Source organism: Argopecten irradians, chromosome 15 (assembly GCF_041381155.1).
Source record: "Argopecten irradians isolate NY chromosome 15, Ai_NY, whole genome shotgun sequence".
Lineage (NCBI taxonomy): Eukaryota > Metazoa > Mollusca > Bivalvia > Pectinida > Pectinidae > Argopecten > Argopecten irradians.
Window position 1 is genome coordinate 34,493,352 of NC_091148.1, and position 20,009 is coordinate 34,513,360.

Below are 20,009 nucleotides of genomic sequence, written 5' to 3' on the forward strand. Positions count from 1 at the left end.
GTGTCAAAAACATGTGACTACCCTCGTTGATAGAGTGATGGATGGGTTTCTACGAAATATACTTATATACACCAGTTTTTAGCCTGGAAATCATAAACAAGAATTCCTTCTCGATCAACCTATATACCCTCGGGATTCGGAACCGAAAATCATGAACAAAACTCGCATGTCTAGAAATTTTGTGTACATTCAAACCTGTCTATAAAGACCACCCGAGAGGAAAGTGATCTCTATAGCCAAGTGGTCTTTGTACACAGGTCAAATTGTATTATAAATTGCCATTTGGTACCCAAAGAAGTGATCTTAACCCTCAGGTGGTCTTTATACAGAGGTGGTTGTTGTGGTAGGGTTCACTTGTCTTGTACACAGGTCAAATTGTATTATAAATTGCCATTTGGTACCCAAAGAAGTGATCTTTGTACACAGGTCAAATTGTATTATAAATTGCCATTTGGTACCCAAAGAAGTGATCTTTGTACACAGGTCAAATTGTATTATAAATTGCCATTTGGTACCCAAAGAAGTGATCTTTGTACACAGGTCAAATTGTATTATAAATTGCCATTTGGTACCCAAAGAAGTGATCTTTGTACACAGGTCAAATTGTATTATAAATTGCCATTTGGTACCCAAAGAAGTGATCTTTGTACACAGGTCAAATTGTATTATAAATTGCCATTTGGTACCCAAAGAAGTGATCTTTGTACACAGGTCAAATTGTATTATAAATTGCCATTTGGTACCCAAAGAAGTGATCTTTGTACACAGGTCAAATTGTATTATAAATTGCCATTTGGTACCCAAAGAAGTGATCTTTGTACACAGGTCAAATTGTATTATAAATTGCCATTTGGTACCCAAAGAAGTGATCTTTGTACACAGGTCAAATTGTATTATAAATTGCCATTTGGTACCCAAAGAAGTGATCTTTGTACACAGGTCAAATTGTATTATAAATTGCCATTTGGTACCCAAAGAAGTGATCTTTGTACACAGGTCAAATTGTATTATAAATTGCCATTTGGTACCCAAAGAAGTGATCTTTGTACACAGGTCAAATTGTATTATAAATTGCCATTTGGTACCCAAAGAAGTGATCTTTGTACACAGGTCAAATTGTATTATAAATTGCCATTTGGTACCCAAAGAAGTGATCTTTGTACACAGGTCAAATTGTATTATAAATTGCCATTTGGTACCCAAGAAGTGATCTTTGTACACAGGTCAAATTGTATTATAAATTTGCCATTTGGTACCCAAAAGAAGTGATCTTTGTACACAGGTCAAATTGTATTATAAATTGCCATTTGGTACCCAAAGAAGTGATCTTTGTACACAGGTCAAATTGTATTATAAATTGCCTTTGGTACCCAAAGAAGTGATCTTAACCCTCAGGTGGTCTTTATACAGAGGTGGTTGTTGTGGTAGGGTTCACTTGTATTTAATAGAAAATAAACTAATGACATATAGCATTAAAAGGGAAGTGTTTAGGATGATCATTGTAAAATCATGATCCCCTTGAAGACATTGTAAAATCATGATCCCCTTGAAGACATTTTAAAATCATGATCCCCTTGAAGACATTGTAAAATCATGATCCCCTTGAAGACATTTTAAAATCATGATCCCCTTGAAGACATTGTAAAATCATGATCCCCTTGAAGACATTTTAAAATCATGATCCCCTTGAAGACATTGTAAAATCATGATCCCCTTGAAGACATTATAAAATCATGATCCCCTTGAAGACATTGTAAAATCATGATCCCCTTGAAGACATTTTAAAATCATGATCCCCTTGAAGACATTGTAAAATCATGATCCCCTTGAAGACATTGTAAAATCATGATCCCCTTGAAGACATTGTAAAATCATGATCCCCTTGAAGACATTGTAAAATCATGATCCCCTTGAAGACGTAAAATCATGATCCCCTTGAAGACATTTTAAAATCATGATCCCCTTGAAGACATTGTAAAATCATGATCCCCTTGAAGACATTTTAAAATCATGATCCCCTTGAAGACATTGTAAAATCATGATCCCCTTGAAGACATTTTAAAATCATGATCCCCTTGAAGACAACTTTTGTAGACATGCTTGACCCCTCCTCCCACTCAATGCTATTATTAAATCAATAACAAAATTGCCACATGCTGAAAGTTTTTAAATGGTCAATTCATTACTTTGTTATCTCCACTGGTCAGTTAATGGTCAGTATAAAATATCTGTGTAGCTGTGGCTTTATCTCTGACCAGTGTCCAGGGTTATATAAGAGTTTGGGTTCTGGCCTGTGTTTTTCCTCACCATAGCTACAGTATCTAGGATTATATAATCTGGAGTCCCCCCCCCCCCTAATTATGTTTTCTGACAGCAGAACACCTCCCCATATCTCTGTGTTATTAGGGGGGCTCTACATGGGGTACCTCATATTTTATGTGATATTTTCTCCTTTTCTACAGTATGTAGGATTATATAACCCTGAGTACCCCCTAATTATGTTTTCTGACAGCAGAACACCTCCCTATATCTCTGTTATTAGGGGGGATCCACGTAGGGTACCTCATATTTTTATATAATATATATTTTCCTCTCATTATTTAAAATTTCCTTCCCCTAAAACTGGTTTCCTATGGCAATGCATTACATGTGTAATAGGACTGGTTCAATCATCGAGACCAGGTAGCTCGAATCGGTAGAGCATCTGGCTAGTGTTCGGAGGTCTTGGGTTCGAGCGCCAGTCTGGCTGTTACATTTTCTATTTGTTAGGAACACATGTAAGATATGGTGTCTTGTTTTTGTATTTTCCTACCTTAATAGCTACTTTTTCACTGTGATGCGATTTTATGTCTTACTATAAAAACTCTTTAGTATTTGTAGCTGAAAAGTTTCCACATAGACTACATCACAGGAATTCTAATACATAAGTTCTAATGGCCAAGAAATGCACAAAACTTGTTGAGTAATTTTGTCCTCACATTCCACTAGCTTCCTCTCTGTGTTGCCATCACGTCTTGTAGAATATCTTTACATTTCTAATTAACTTTTCTGGTAGCAGGACAAACAAAACTACCTAGTTACATTTACATTGTTGGTCAGTAGTAGATCTACAGATCTGATTCTGGTATCCCCCCTCTCCACCCTCACCTCCCTAACTCTGATGACATAATACACTGCCCTATCTCTCTATATTGTGTTTTCTGACAGCAGGACAAAGATACCTGCATTTACATTTACCATGTTGACCAGTTATAGATCTACAGATCTGATTCTGGTATCCCCCCTCTCCACCCTCACTTCCTTAACTCTGATGACATAATACACTGCCCTATCTCTCTATATTGTGTTTTCTGACAGCAGGACAAAGATACCTGCATTTACATTTACCATGTTGACCAGTTATAGATCTACAGATCTGATTCTGGTATCCCCCCTCTCCACCCTCACCTCCCTAACTCTGATGACATAATACACTGCCCTATCTCTCTATAATTATGTTTTCTGACAGCATGACTTCTCTGATTAGTATTTCTATAAGAATTCCACTGATGACCACTGGTCAGTGATGGTATGGTAACATAATACTGACACCATCATTATTTTACTCCACTGTCCAAATGTCTGTTTATCTTCTGGATATGATAAGGGGATATCCAGTCATCAGGAAAGGGAGAGGGATATTAGGGGTTACCTACAGGGGCTTCTGTTTAAAGGGGGGGGGGGAGGGAACATCAGGGGTTACCTACAGGGACTTCTGTTTATAAGGGGAGAGGGAACATCAGGGGTTACCTACAGGGACTTCTGTTTATAGGGGGAGAGGGAACATCAGGGGTTACCTACAGGGACTTCTGTTTATAGGGGGGAGAGGGAACATCAGGGGTTATCTACAGGGACTTCTGTTTATAAGGGGAGAGGGAACATCAGGGGTTACCTACAGGGACTTCTGTTTATAGGGGGAGAGGGAACATCAGGGGTTACCTACAGGGACTTCTGTTTATAAGGGGAGAGGGAACATCAGGGGTTACCTACAGGGACTTCTGTTTATAGGGGGAGAGGGAACATCAGGGGTTACCTACAGGGACTTCTGTTTATAAGGGGAGAGGGAACATCAGGGGTTACCTACATAGACTTCTGTTTATAGGGGGAGAGGGAACATCAGGGGTTACCTACAGGGGCTTCTGTTTATAGGGGGAGAGGGAACATCAGGGGTTACCTACAGGTACTTTTGTTTATAGGGGGAGAGGGAACATCAGGGGTTACCTACAGGGGCTTCTGTTTATAGGGGAAGAGGGAACATCAGGGGTTACCTACAGGGGCTTCTGTTTATAAGGAAATGGAGAGGGAACATCAGGGGTTACCTACAGGGGGCTTCTGTTTATAAGGAAGGATAATATGTTTTCTGGGAAAACCTAAAAGAGGGAGAGAAAGGTTACTTACAGAGGTTTCTTTTGATTGATTAAATGTTTGTTGATTAAATGTTTGTGTGGACTGAATGGGAAGAGAAGAGGGTTTTAATTTTTAATTATTGAATCTTGAATCTTGTGTGAATATGATCGAAGCTTAATGAAACTTAGGATAGGAAACAGGGATTTATGTATATTTTTTCGGATAGTGAGAACAGGAACAATATCAACATCCAGTAAGTCAAAAAAAATCATAACTACAATATAATAGTTATTTTCGAATAACATTATTTTCGAATCCGGAGGCAAATGCTCATAGTCTAAATGTTATCACACCTAAGTAACACTTTATCATAGACATAGTGTAATATTCACTTTAAATAACTGTTTATAGACATCGCTAATAAAAATGTTGTTGCCAGTTAGTCTTCATCCATACACGTGATTTTGTGTGGGGCATTCAAGTGACACGTTTTTGTGATTTGAAACATGGAAATTCTCTTTTTCTTCCCCTTTTTGCTGTTTCTATGTGTAATCCACTTGGCCAAAAGATGTCCTAAAGTTGCCCAGTGCAATACATTTATAGCTGATCGGATAATCTGTTAAGCACATCAGATTGATGTGAAAACAGTATTTTATTAGAGCGTCTGCCAAAGACAAATCGTCCACAATCTGGCACAAAAATTGTATGAAATTTAGCTGATTTTTTTCAGCGAAAACGTCAAGGGGGGCGCCCTTATTAGAGATGAGGCTGCTCTTAATAGGGAAAATACGGTACAAATATTTTTTCGAATAACATAGAACAAATTGGGATTTTTCATTCTGGTAGCACACAAGTAAGCACAAAAAATGTGCAATACGTCACAATACATGTTATACATATCATGACACCAACGGGAGTTATAGGAGAATTATGATCTCATCAATTTTCTTTTTGGTTGGTAATGTTATATAGTGTCAGTCCCGAGCAAATATTCTAGTATTAGGCCCAGTCTGAGTTTCACACCAGGGGAGATAATCTAGTATAAATCCTTGAGCTAAAAGGGGAGATAAAGCTAGTAAAAGACCGAGTGTGAGTTTCACATTAGGGGAGATAATCTAATATAAGTCTGAGTTTTATACTAGGGTAGATTATCTAATACAAGAATTTGTCTGCAAGGCTATGTAGTTGTGTGTATAAGTATAAAAGCAAATCATTTACGTAAGTAATGGGGGGGACTTACCTTTAAGTGACACGAGCTAATGGTTACACGATCTCAGCCATATTTGGGTGTTAATAACATCCTTTTATTGAATACATCACCAAGCTCATTGTTTTACAAAGGCATTGTTAAAGTGAAAACAAATTAGCCCTGTCATCAGGTGCAAATATATGTAGCCTCATTTAGTGATTATTGGCCTTGCTGTTTTGAGTACGATATACCGGCATAAGTAATTTTGAATTTGTTCATTTTTATTCATAATCATCAATATGGTCATTGTATAATGATCATTTATACAATCTTTATTCCAAACATTTTTGTTACAATATGCAAAATATATCACTATTTTTTGAGACCCCATTTCGCTGATTTGCAAACAAAAATCTTACATTAACATTCATAATTTAACATATTCGAACTATCTGAAAAAGGATTAATTATTAAAAGTCAGTGTTCCAACTATCACTAGCTAAAACTGTTTTTCTGGAAAAAAATTGTGTGTTCTGAAGAAAATCTGTCTCAAATCTTATACTCAAAAAGTACTAAAATAAGGAATCTGTCTCAAACTTTAACTCAAAAAGTACTGAAAGAATCTGTCTCAAATCTTATACTCAAAAAGTACTGAAGGAATCTGTCTCAAATCTTATACTCAAAAAGTATTGAAGGAATCTGTCTCAAATCTTATACTCAAAAAGAACTGAAAGAATCTGTCTCAAATCTTATACTCAAAAAGTACTGAAGGAATCTGTCTCAAATCTTTAACTCAAAAAGTACTGAAGGAATCTGTCTCAAATCTTATACTCAAAATGTACTGAAGGAATCTGTCTCAAATCTTATACTCAAAAAGCACTGAAGGAATCTGTCTCAAATCTTATACTCAAAAAGTACTGAAGGAATCTGTCTCAAATCTTATACTCAAAAAGCACTGAAGGAATCTGTCTCAAATCTTATACTCAAAAATAACTGAAGGAATCTGTTTCAAATCTTATACTCAAAAAGTACTGAAGGAATCTGTCTCAAATCTTATACTCAAAATGTACTGAAGGAATCTTTCTCAAATCTTATACTCAAAAAGAACTGAAGAAATCTGTCTCAAATCTTACTCGAAAAGTACTGAAGAGGTCTTCACCAAATTGTGTAGGGTCTGTATGGTATAATATCCATTTTGGGACAAATTCAAACACAACATGGCCGATGGTGCCCATTTTGAATTTGACAAATGAAGTGTGTTGCTTCTATGTGGACTTTATGTCACGTTTCCCAATGATTGTTTAAAGTTATTTGTGGCGTAAGCTTTATACTCACAAATCAAAAAGAGCTGCAGTACTACCAAAAATCATTATATTTATTCAGTGGAATGAGTACATACGGTCAGACCATGTCTACATTTCATTTAATAATTTTCCAATGTGATAAATCATTGTGACTTCTGCTGCATCTAAACCTACACAAAGCATTAAAACATGGATTTCAAAGTGTTTAAATTCTGTCTTGTAAATTATGATCATATGACCCCCAAGTTTGTTTTTACAGAGGATAGATTTTTATTTGACATTTTTTCCAAATACACTTAGTCTACAGTTTCTTTTATAATATGTTGAAATGCGTTCGGTATTTTCACATTTTCAAGCTGTATGTCCCCATTGCCAAGTTTAATAAATTTTGACATTTCATTATTGATTTAAAGTTATCTATAAAATGACAGCATACATATGTCCATTTGAATGATTTTTACAGTTTATTTTAAAATCTGATGGTTTTTAATAGATTACTGAAGAAAAAATATCACGTCAAAATTTTCGCAGAGTTATGGCATATATAACTTTTGATATATTCAAACAAAAATGGAAAAGTAGTCTGTTATTTTGGCCCTTGTATAGCCTTTATAGATAAAATTGTATCAATGAATTAAACCCAATATAGATTGGTTCAAAAAGTCACAATTTGTCACTTTTTAAGATGAGAATGAATATTCATTGGACCTGAACCTTTTTCCCCCTCATGATTATGAATATTTTCTGTAGTGGTCAAGCCTATGACCATTCACTACCCCCAAGTCCGCGAGTCTGCTGCGGCATTAATCAGCCATGTAACCATCTACATACATATCACAAACCATGTTACCCTCTACTGTGTTAATTTGAAAAGCAATTAGGCCTATTGTCCAACTCTGTCCATCCTGGTCAGCTAGACTGACCCATCAATAAAATATTAATATACCCAAGACATCTAGCCTTATCATTCGTGGTCAATACTAATCCATTTTGACCGAGCCTCTCCGGACCTGAGTGACCAGAACAGTAGTCCGAGGAGTGCTTTCTCTGGCCAGGATTTTATTTCAATCGTCCTGTTTTCCTCCTGCGGGAATGGCTGTAGAGTTCTGTGGTCAGTCAAGGCCTCTGGTCAGTGTTATGTAAAACAATCATAGTAAACAAGCTAGTAAGAGCTTTTCCTATCAGGCCAAGCCAATCAATTGTCTTTGATAGTTATCTCCCCTTAATACAACTAATATTTCAGTGTAGCTTTTACATCAGGCCAAGCCAATCAATTTTGTTTGGCCAATCTAATTTTTCTTGACAACCATTAAAATAAAACCTTAATTTTCTTTGGCAACCATTGAAATAAAACCTAAATTTTCCTTGGCAACTATTAGAATAAAACCTAAATTTATGAATAAACCCTAAAATTTTCCTTGGTTACCATAAGTATAAAACCTCAATTTTGAAATTAACCCTAAATTCACTTGGCATCTTTTAGAATAAAACCTCAATTACTTAAAAAAAAAAAAAAATTCCATCACAACCTCTAAAATAAAATCAAAATTTTCCTCAAGAACCGCTAAAATAAAATAAAAATTTTCCTTGACAACCTCTAAAATAAAATGCCACTACAATAAAACCTAAATTTTCCTTAACAACAGCTGTACATGTAAAATAAAGGCATTAAGAACAACCTTATTGACCAATAAGACTGTTGTTATGACTAAAACCTTGACCACTGCATTTCAATGACCACTGACACAGATGCTTTAGATAGTGATGACTGGATACATGATTGACTGGACCCAAGATCCATCACTGAACATTCGACTGCCCAGTGGCCAGATGCTGATCACAATCTGGTCCTGAGCAGTGTTACATAATAGAAAAAGGCCAATAGTAATTACTGGACATCTGACGGTGATGGTCAGTGAAGGTCTGATCAATATATGTATAATTAATGAATATGGCTTTATAAACGACCTTAGAATCAAACCAATCAGCCACTGGTCAGCTCATTAGCTATTGATTTATAAAAACTTACTCCCTGTGTGAATGGTGTCTTGTTTGTTATCGAAAAGACAAAGCCCTGCAATTGTTAGTCATGTAGAGGTACCAACACTATGTGAACAGGGTCTTGTTTGTTATAGAAAAGGTGAAAAACCAGTACCTAACTTGGTTGGTATTATAGTCATAACAGAAATTTACCATTACCATTGTGGAGATGAAAGAGTGAAGCATAGGGGTAAAAAAAGAAAAGAAAGGAAGGGAAATAGGGAGGGAGAAAGTTTAGAGAAGAAAGGGAAGAGGGAGGGAGAAAGTTTAGAGAAGAAAGGGAAGAGGGAGGGAGAAAGTTAAGAGAAGAAAGGGAAGGGGGAGGGAGAAAGTTTAGAGAAGAAAGGGAAGAGGGAGGGAGAAAGTTTAGAGAAGAAAGGGAAGAGGGAGGGAGAAAGTTTAGAGAAGAAAGGGAAGAGGAAGGGAGAAAGTTTAGAGAAGAAAGGGAAGAGGGAGGGAGAAAGTTTAGAGAAGAAAGGGAAGAGGGAGGGAGAAAGTTAAGAGAAGAAAGGGAAGAGGGAGGGAGAAAGTTAAGAGAAGAAAGGGAAGAGGGAGGGAGAAAGTTTAGAGAAGAAAGGGAAGAGGGAGGGAGAAAGTTTGGAGAAGAAAGGGAAGAGGGAGAGAGAAAGTTTAGAGAAGAAAGAGAAAAGGGAGGGAGAAAGTTTAGAGAAGAAAGGGAAGAGGGAGGGAGAAAGTTTAGAGAAGAAAGGGAAGAGGGAGGGAGAAAGTTTAGAGAAGAAAGGGAAGAGGGAGGGAGAAAGTTTGGAGAAGAAAGGGAAGAGGGAGGGAGAAAGTTTAGAGAAGAAAGGGAAGAGGGAGGGAGAAAGTTAAGAGAAGAAAGAAGAAGGGAGGGAGGAGAAAGTTTAGAGAAGAGGAAAGTTAGAGAAGAAAGGGAAGAGGGAGGGAGAAAGTTTAGAGAAGAAAGGGAAGAGGGAGGGAGAAAGTTTAGAGAAGAAAGGGAAGAGGGAGGGAGAAAGTTTAGAGAAGAAAGGGAAGAGGAAGGGAGAAAGTTTGGAGAAGAAAGGGAAGAGGAAGGGAGAAAGTTAAGAGAAGAAATGGAAGAGGGAGGGAGAAAGTTTAGAGAAGAAAGGGAAGAGGGAGGGAGAAAGTTTAGAGAAGAAAGGGAAGAGGGAGGGAGAAAGTTTAGAGAAGAAAGGGAAGAGGGAGGGAGAAAGTTTAGAGAAGAAAGGAAGAGGGAGGGAGAAAGTTTAGAGAAGAAAGGGAAGAGGGAGGGAGAAAGTTTAGAGAAGAAAGGGAAGAGGGAGGAGAAAGTTTAGAGAAGAAAGGGAAGAGGGAGGGAGAAAGTTTAGAGAAGAAAGGGAAGAGGGAGGAGAAAGTTTAGAGAAGAAAGGGAAGGGAGGGAGAAAGTTTAGAGAAGAAAGGGAAGAGGGAGGGAGAAAGTTTAGAGAAGAAAGGGAAGAGGGAGGGAGAAAGTTTAGAGAAGAAAGGGAAGAGGGAGGGAGAAAGTTTAGAGAAGAAAGGGAAGAGGGAGGGAGAAAGTTTAGAGAAGAAAGGGAAGAGGGAGGGAGAAAGTTTAGAGAAGAAAGGGAAGAGGGAGGGAGAAAGTTTAGAGAAGAAAGGGAAGAGGGAGGGGAGAAAGTTTAGAGAAGAAAGGGAAGAGGGAGGGAGAAAGTTAAGAGAAGAAAGGAAGAGGGAGGGAGAAAGTTTAGAGAAGAAAGGGAAGAGGGAGGGAGAAAGTTTAGAGAAGAAAGGGAAGAGGGAGGAGAAAGTTTAGAGAAGAAAGGGAAGAGGAGGAGGGAGAAAGAAGAGAAGAAAGGGAAGAGGGGAGGGAGAAAGTTTAGAGAAGAAAGGGAAGAGGGAGGGAGAAAGTTAAGAGAAGAAAGGGAAGAGGGAGGGAGAAAGTTTAGAGAAGAAAGGGAAGAGGAAGGGAGAAAGTTAAGAGAAGAAAGGGAAGAGGGAGGGAGAAAGTTTAGAGAAGAAAGGGAAGAGGGAGGGAGAAAGTTTAGAGAAGAAAGGGAAGAGGGAGGGAGAAAGTTTAGAGAAGAAAGGGAAGAGGGAGGGAGAAAGTTAAGAGAAGAAAGGGAAGAGGAAGGGAGAAAGTTAAGAGAAGAAAGGGAAGAGGGAGGGAGAAAGTTTAGAGAAGAAAGGGAAGAGGGAGGGAGAAAGTTTAGAGAAGAAAGGGAAGAGGGAGGGAGAAAGTTTAGAGAAGAAAGGGAAGAGGGAGGGAGAAAGTTTAGAGAAGAAAGGGAAGAGGGAGGGAGAAAGTTTAGAGAAGAAAGGGAAGGGGGAGGGAGAAAGTTTAGAGAAGAAAGGGAAGAGGGAGGGAGAAAGTTTAGAGAAGAAAGGGAAAAGGGAGGGAGAAAGTTTAGAGAAGAAAGGGAAGAGGGAGGGAGAAAGTTTAGAGAAGAAAGGGAAGAGGGAGGGAGAAAGTTTAGAGAAGAAAGGGAAGAGGGAGGGAGAAAGTTTAGAGAAGAAAAGGAAGAGGGAGGGAGAAAGTTTAGAGAAGAAAGGGAAAGGGAGGGAGAAAGTTTAGAGAAGAAAGGGAAGAGGGAGGGAGAAAGTTTAGAGAAGAAAGGGAAGAGGGAGGGAGAAAGTTTAGAGAAGAAAGGGAAGAGGAAGGGAGAAAGTTAAGAGAAGAAAGGGAAGAGGGAGGGAGAAAGTTTAGAGAAGAAAGGGAAGAGGGAGGGAGAAAGTTTAGAGAAGAAAGGGAAGAGGGAGGGAGAAAGTTTAGAGAAGAAAGGGAAGAGGGAGGGAGAAAGTTTAGAGAAGAAAGGAAGAGGGAGGGAGAAAGTTAAGAGAAGAAAGGGAAGAGGGAGGGAGAAAGTTTAGAGAAGAAAGGGAAGAGGGAGGGAGAAAGTTTAGAGAAGAAAGGGAAGAGGGAGGGAGAAAGTTTAGAGAAGAAAGGGAAGAGGGAGGGAGAAAGTTTAGAGAAGAAAGGGAAGAGGGAGGGAGAAAGTTTAGAGAAGAAAGGGAAGAGGGAGGGAGAAAGTTTAGAGAAGAAAGGGAAGAGGGAGGGAGAAAGTTTAGAGAAGAAAGGGAAGAGGGAGGGAGAAAGTTTAGAGAAGAAAGGGAAGAGGGAGGGAGAAAGTTTAGAGAAGAAAGGGAAGAGGGAGGGAGAAAGTTTAGAGAAGAAAGGGAAGAGGGAGGGAGAAAGTTTAGAGAAGAAAGGGAAGAGGGAGGGAGAAAGTTTAGAGAAGAAATGGAAGAGGGAGGGAGAAAGTTTAGAGAAGAAAGGGAAGAGGGAGGGAGAAAGTTTAGAGAAGAAAAGGAAGAGGGAGGGGAGAAAGTTTAGAGAAGAAAGGGAAGAGGGAGGGAGAAAGTTTAGAGAAGAAAGGGAAGAGGGAGGGAGAAAGTTTAGAGAAGAAAGGGAAGAGGGGAGGGAGAAAGTTTAGAGAAGAAAGGGGAAGAGGGAGGGAGAAAGTTTTAGAGAAGAAAGGGAAGAGGGAGGGAGAAAGTTTAGAGAAGAAAGGGAAGAGGGAGGGAGAAAGTTTAGAGAAGAAAGAAAAAGAGGGAAGGAGAAGTTTAGAGAAGAAAGGGAAGAGGGAGGGAGAAAGTTTTAGAGAAGAAAGAGAAAAGGAGGGAGAAAGTTTAGAGAAGAAAGGGAAGAGGGAGGGAGAAAGTTTAGTGAAAAAGAAGAAAGAAGAAGAGGGAGGGAGAAAGTTTATTGATGAAGAAGAGAAGGGAAGAGGGAGGGAGAAAGTTTAGAGAAGAAGGGAAGAGGAGGGAGAAAGTTTAGAGAAGAAAGAGAAGAAGGGAGGGAGAAATTTTATAGAGAGGAAAGAAGGGAGGGAATTGGAAGTTTAGTGAAGAAAGGGAAGAGGACGGGAGAAAGTTTAGAGAAGAAAGGGAAGAGGGAGGGAGAGTTTAGAGAAGGAAAGGGAAGATGGGAGGGAGAACAGGAGGGAAGAAAGGTAGAAGAAGGAGGAGGGAGAAAGTTTAGTGAAGAAAGGGAAGAGGATGAGGAGGAAGTTTAGAGAAAGGAAGGATGTTTAGTTAGAGTGTTTAGGGGATCTGAATCAGCAGCTCATGGCAGGGATACAATTATACAAACTCAAATCACTCAAATCATTCTCGTTTTTCCATATATTGTTGGAAGGATTTCAGATGGAAAATTACAGAAAAGATTTTGTCCCATAACAGATGAGAATTTTAAAGCAAGTCATTTTTCACCTGACCTTTCTGACTCCAGAACGATTGGTCAGTTACAGCTAAAATGACTTGTTCCTATAATTGGCTAGCAGCCATTTAGCATTGTCGGACATGAGAAATCAATCGACTTGTCAATTGATTAAGACCATTCCCTAGAAAAGGAAACAAAATATGTTCAACAATGCAGCGAAAAATCTTTACAAAAGGTTAAAAGGGAATAAAAGTCATCGAGCTATGTGTTTCACACCATTCGTCCATTGTGTACTTTAGTATGCTCTTATCATAATATGTGGTGGCTATCAATTTTTAAAATGTATGGAAGTAGTCGTTTGTTTAACACATAATCAGAGTAAGACTGTTTTAAAAATACAATAGATTGTCATTCTAGTGCTGTTATGAGTACATGAGTACCCGAGCAGGAGAAGTAACCAGACTTAAGGGTGTATGTTACCTTACTGTGACATGCAGACTTAAGGGTGTATGACTTACTGTGACATGGAGACTTAAGGGTGTATGTTACCTTACTGTGACATGCAGACAGGGTGTGGTTACCTTACTGTGAAATGCAGACTTAAGGGTGTATGTTACCTTACTGTGACATGGAGACTTAAGGGTGTATGTTACCTATCTGTGACACAAAGACTTAAAGGTGTGTGTTACCTTCTGTGACACGAAGACTTAAGTATGTTACTCTTACTGTGACATGCCAAACTTAAGGATGTATGTTACCTTACTGTACATGGAGACATAAGGGTGTGTGTTACCTATCTGTGACACGAAGATTTAGGTGTATGTTTCCTTACTGTGACATGCAAACTTAAGGGTGTATGTTACTTACTGTGACATGGAGACTTAAGGGTGTTGTTACCTTACTGTGACATGGAGACTTAAGGGTGTATGTTACCTTACTGTGACATGAAGACTTAAGGGGTGTATGTTACCTTACTGTGACATGCAGACTTAAGGGTGTATGTTACCTTACTGTGACATGCAGACTTAAGGGTGTGTGTGTTACCTATCTGTGACACGAAGACTTAAAGGGTGTATGTTACCTTACTGTGACATGCAAACTTAAGGATGTATGTTACCTTACTGTGACATTGAGACTTAAGGGTGTTATTAACTTACTGTGACATGGAGACTTAAGGGTGTATGTTACCTTACTGTGACATGGGGACTTAAGGGTGTATGTTACCTTACCGTGACATGGAGACTTAAGGGTGTATGTTACCTTACTGTGACTTGCAGACTTAAGGGTGTGTGTTACCTATCTGTGACACGAAGACTTAAGGGTGTATGTTACCTTACTGTGACATGCAGTATGTTACCTTACTGTGACATGCAGACTTAAGAGTGTATATTACCTTACAGTGACATGGAGACTTAAGGGTGTATGTTACCTTACTGTGACATGGAGACTTGAGGATGTATGTCACCTTACTGTGACATGGAGACTTAAGGATGTGTGTTACCTTAATGTGACATGGAGACTTAAGGGTGTGTGTTACCTTACAGTGACATGGAGACTTAAGGGTGTATGTTACCTTACTGTGACATGGAGACTTAAGGGTGTATGTTACCTTACTGTGACATGCAGACTTAAGGGTGTATGTTACCTTACTGTGACATGGCAGACTTAAGGGTGTATGTTACCTTACTGTGACATGGAGACTTAAGGGTGTATGTTTACCTTACTGTGACATGCAGACTTAAGGGTGTATGTTACCTTACTGTGACATGCAAGACTTAAGGGTGTATGTTACCTTACTGTGACATGGAGACTTAAGGGTGTATGTTACCTTACTGTGACATGGAGACTTAAGGGTGTATGTTACCTTACTGTGACATGGAGACTTAAGGGTGTATGTTACCTTACTGTGACATGGAGACTTAAGGGTGTATGTTACCTTACTGTGACATGGAGACTTAAGGGTGTATGTTACCTTACTGTGACATGGAGACTTAAGGGTGTATGTTACCTTACTGTGACATGGAGACTTAAGGGTGTATGTTACCTTACTGTGACATGGAGACTTAAGGGTGTATGTTACCTTACTGTGACATGCAGACTTAAGGGTGTGTGTTACCTAACTGTGACATGCAGAAGTAAGGGTGTATGTTATCTTACTGTGACATGCAGACTTAAGGGTGTATATTACCTTACTGTGACATGGAGACTTAAGGGTGTATGTTACCTTACTGTGACATGGAGACTTAAGGGTGTATGTTACCTTACTGTGACATGGAGACTTAAGGGTGTATGTTACATTACTGTGACATGCAGACTTAAGGGTGTATGTTACCTTACTGTGACATGGAGACTTAAGGGTGTATGTTACCTTACTGTGACATGCAGACTTAAGGGTGTATGTTACCTATCTGTGACACGAAGACTTAAGGGTGTATGTTACCTTACTGTGACATGGAGACTTAAGGGTGTATGTTACCTTACTGTGACATGCAGACTTAAGGGTGTATGTTACCTTACTGTGACATGGAGACTTAAGGGTGTATGTTACCGTACTGTGACATGGAGACTTAAGGGTGTATGTTACCTTACTGTGACATGCAGACTTAAGGATGTATGTTACCTTACTGTGACATGGAGACTTAAGGGTGTATGTTACCTTACTGTGACATGCAGACTTAAGGGTGTATGTTACCTTACCGTGACATGGAGACTTAAGGGTGTATGTTACCTTACTGTGACATGGAGACTTAAGGGTGTATGTTACCTTACTGTGACATGGAGACTTAAGGGTGTATGTTACCTTACTGTGACATGCAGACTTAAGGGTGTATGTTACCTTACTGTGACATGGAGACTTAAGGGTGTATGTTACCTTACTGTGACATGCAGACTTAAGGGTGTATGTTACCTTACTGTGACATGGAGACTTAAGGGTGTATGTTACCTTACTGTGACATGGAGACTTAAGGGTGTATGTTACCTTACTGTGACATGGAGACTTAAGGGTGTATGTTACCTTACTGTGACATGCAGACTTAAGGGTGTATGTTACCTTACTGTGACATGGAGACTTAAGGGTGTATGTTACCTTACTGTGACATGCAGACTTAAGGGTGTATGTTACCTTACTGTGACATGGAGACTTAAGGGTGTATGTTACCTTACTGTGACATGCAGACTTAAGGGTGTATGTTACCTTACTGTGACATGGAGACTTAAGGGTGTATGTTACCTTACTGTGACATGGAGACTTAAGGGTGTATGTTACTTACTGTGACATGGAGACTTAAGGGTGTATGTTACCTTACTGTGACATGCAGACTTAAGGGTGTATGTTACCTTACTGTGACATGGAGACTTAAGGGTGTATGTTACCTTACTGTGACATGCAGACTTAAGGGTGTATGTTACCTTACTGTGACATGGAGACTTAAGGGTGTATGTTACCTTACTGTGACATGGAGACTTAAGGGTGTATGTTACCTTACTGTGACATGGAGACTTAAGGGTGTATGTTACCTTACTGTGACATGGAGACTTAAGGGTGTATGTTACCTTACTGTGACATGGAGACTTAAGGGTGTATGTTACCTTACTGTGACATGCAGACTTAAGGGTGTATGTTACCTTACTGTGACATGGAGACTTAAGGGTGTATGTTACCTAACTGTGACATGCAGACTTAAGGGTGTATGCTACCTTACTGTGACATGCAGACTTAAGGGTGTATGTTACCTTACTGTGACATGGAGACTTAAGGGTGTATGTTACCTTACTGTGACATGCAGACTTAAGGGTGTATGTTACCTTACTGTGACATGGAGACTTAAGGGTGTATGTTACCTTACTGTGACATGGAGACTTAAGGGTGTATGTTACCTTACTGTGACATGGAGACTTAAGGGTGTATGTTACCTTACTGTGACATGGAGACTTAAGGGTGTATGTTACCTTACTGTGACATGGAGACTTAAGGGTGTATGTTACCTTACTGTGACATGGAGACTTAAGGGTGTATGTTACCTTACTGTGACATTGAGACTTAAGGGTGTATGTTACCTTACTGTGACATGGAGACTTAAGGGTGTATGTTACCTTACTGTGACATGGAGACTTAAGGGTGTATGTTACCTTACTGTGACATGCAGACTTAAGGGTGTATGTTACCTTACTGTGACATGCAGACTTAAGGGTGTATGTTACCTTACTGTGACATGGAGACTTAAGGGTGTATGTTACCTTACTGTGACATGGAGACTTAAGGGTGTATGTTACCTTACTGTGACATGCAGACTTAAGGGTGTATGTTACCTTACTGTGACATGGAGACTTAAGGGTGTATGTTACCTTACTGTGACATGGAGACTTAAGGGTGTATGTTACCTTACTGTGACACGAAGACTTAAGGGTGTATGTTACCTTACTGTGACATGGAGACTTAAGGGTGTATGTTACCTTACTGTGACATGGAGACTTAAGGGTGTATGTTACCTTACTGTGACATGGAGACTTAAGGGTGTATGTTACCTTACTGTGACATGGAGACTTAAGGGTGTATGTTACCTTACTGTGACATGGAGACTTAAGGGTGTATGTTACCTTACTGTGACATGGAGACTTAAGGGTGTATGTTACCTTACTGTGACATGCAGACTTAAGGGTGTATGTTACCTTACTGTGACATGGAGACTTAAGGGTGTATGTTACCTTACTGTGACATGGAGACTTAAGGGTGTATGTTACCTTACTGTGACATGGAGACTTAAGGGTGTATGTTACCTTACTGTGACATGGAGACTTAAGTGTGTATGTTACCTTACTGTGACATGCAGACTTAAGGGTGTATGTTACCTTACTGTGACATGCAGACTTAAGGGTGTATGTTACCTTACTGTGACATGGAGACTTAAGGGTGTATGTTACCTTACTGTGACATGCAGACTTAAGGGTGTATGTTACCTTACTGTGACATGCAGACTTAAGGGTGTATGTTACCTTACTGTGACATGGAGACTTAAGGGTGTATGTTACCTTACTGTGACATGCAGACTTAAGGGTGTATGTTACCTTACTGTGACATGCAGACTTAAGGGTGTATGTTACCTTACTGTGACATGGAGACTTAAGGGTGTATGTTACCTTACTGTGACATGGAGACTTAAGGGTGTATGTTACCTTACTGTGACATGGAGACTTAAGGGTGTATGTTACCTTACTGTGACATGCAGACTTAAGGGTGTATGTTACCTTACTGTGACATGCAGACTTAAGGGTGTATGTTACCTTACTGTGACATGGAGACTTAAGGGTGTATGTTACCTTACTGTGACATGGAGACTTAAGGGTGTATGTTACCTTACGTAACATGGAGACTTAAGGGTGTTGTTACACTGTGACATGCAGACTTAAGGGTGTATGTTACCTTACTGTGACATGGAGACTTAAGGGTGTATGTTACCTTACTGTGACATGGAGACTTAAGGGTGTATGTTACCTTACTGTGACATGGAGACTTAAGGGTGTATGTTACCTTACTGTGACATGGAGACTTAAGGGTGTATGTTACCTTACTGTGACATGGAGACTTAAGGGTGTGTGTTACCTTACTGTGAAATGCAGACTTAAGGGTGTATGTTACCTTACTGTGACATGGAGACTTAAGGGTGTGTGTTACCTTACTGTGACATGGAGACTTAAGGGTGTATGTTACCTTACTGTGACATGGAGACTTAAGGGTGTATGTTACCTTACTGTGACATGGAGACTTAAGGGTGTATGTTACCTTACTGTGACATGGAGACTTCAGACTTAATGACATGGTGTGTGTGTACCTTACTGTGACATGGTCAGACTTAAGGGTTGTATGTTACCTTACTGTGACATGGAGACTTAAGGATGTGTGTTACCTTAATGTGACATGGAGACTTAAGGGTGTGTGTTACCTTACAGTGACATGGAGACTTAAGGGTGTATGTTACCTTACTGTGACATGGAGACTTAAGGGTGTATGTTACCTTACTTTGACATGCAGACTTAAGGGTGTATGTTACCTTACTGTGACTTGCACCTGACTTATGGGTGTGAACTGTACCTTAATAATGTGACATGGAGATTTGTAATGATGACATGTTACAGTTTTCTGTATAATGATGACATGGTCAGTTTTAATGTATAATGATGACACTGGTCAGTTTTCTTATAATGATGACACTGGTCAGACTTTTGTATAATGATGACACTGTACAATTTATGTATAATGATGACACTGGTCAGTTTTCTGTATAATGATGGCACTGGTCAGTTTTTCTGTATAATGATGACACTGGTCAGTTTTCTGTATAATGATGACACTGGTCAGTTTTCTGTATAATGATGACACTGGTCAGTTTTCTGTATAATGATGACACTGGTCAGTTTTCTGTATAATGATGACACTGGTCACTGTAGTTCTGTATAATGATGACACTGGTCAGTTTTCTGTATAATGATGACACTGGTCAGTTTTCTGTATAATGATGACACTGGTCAGTTTTCTGTATAATGAAATGACACTGGTCAGTTTTCTGTATAATGATGACACTGGTCAGTTTTCTGTATAATGATGACACTGGTCAGTTTAAGATGACACTGTCAGTTTTCTGTATAATGATGACACTGGTCAGTTTTCTGTATAATGATGACACTGGTCAGTTTTCTGTATAATGATGACACTGGTCAGTTTTCTGTATAATGATGACACTGGTCAGTTTTCTGTATAATGATGACACTGGTCAGTTTTCTGTATAATGATGACACTGGTCAGTTTTCTGTATAATGATGACATGGTCAGTTTTCTGTATAATGATGACACTGGTCAGTTTTCTGTATAATGATGACACTGGTCAGTTTTCTGTATAATGATGACACTGGTCAGTTTTCTGTATAATGATGACACTGGTCAGTTTTCTGTATAATGATGACACTGGTCAGTTTTCTGTATAATGATGACACTGGTCAGTTTTCTGTATAA

The 20,009-nt window shown here is 39.1% G+C and overlaps 1 protein-coding gene across 2 annotated transcripts in view; it reads left to right on the plus strand.

The window, feature by feature from the left end:
- Positions 1 to 20,009, plus strand: part of LOC138308506 (protein hunchback-like) — a 102,818-nt gene that overhangs the window by 25,092 nt on the left and 57,717 nt on the right. The gene's annotated exons all lie outside the window — the stretch shown is intronic.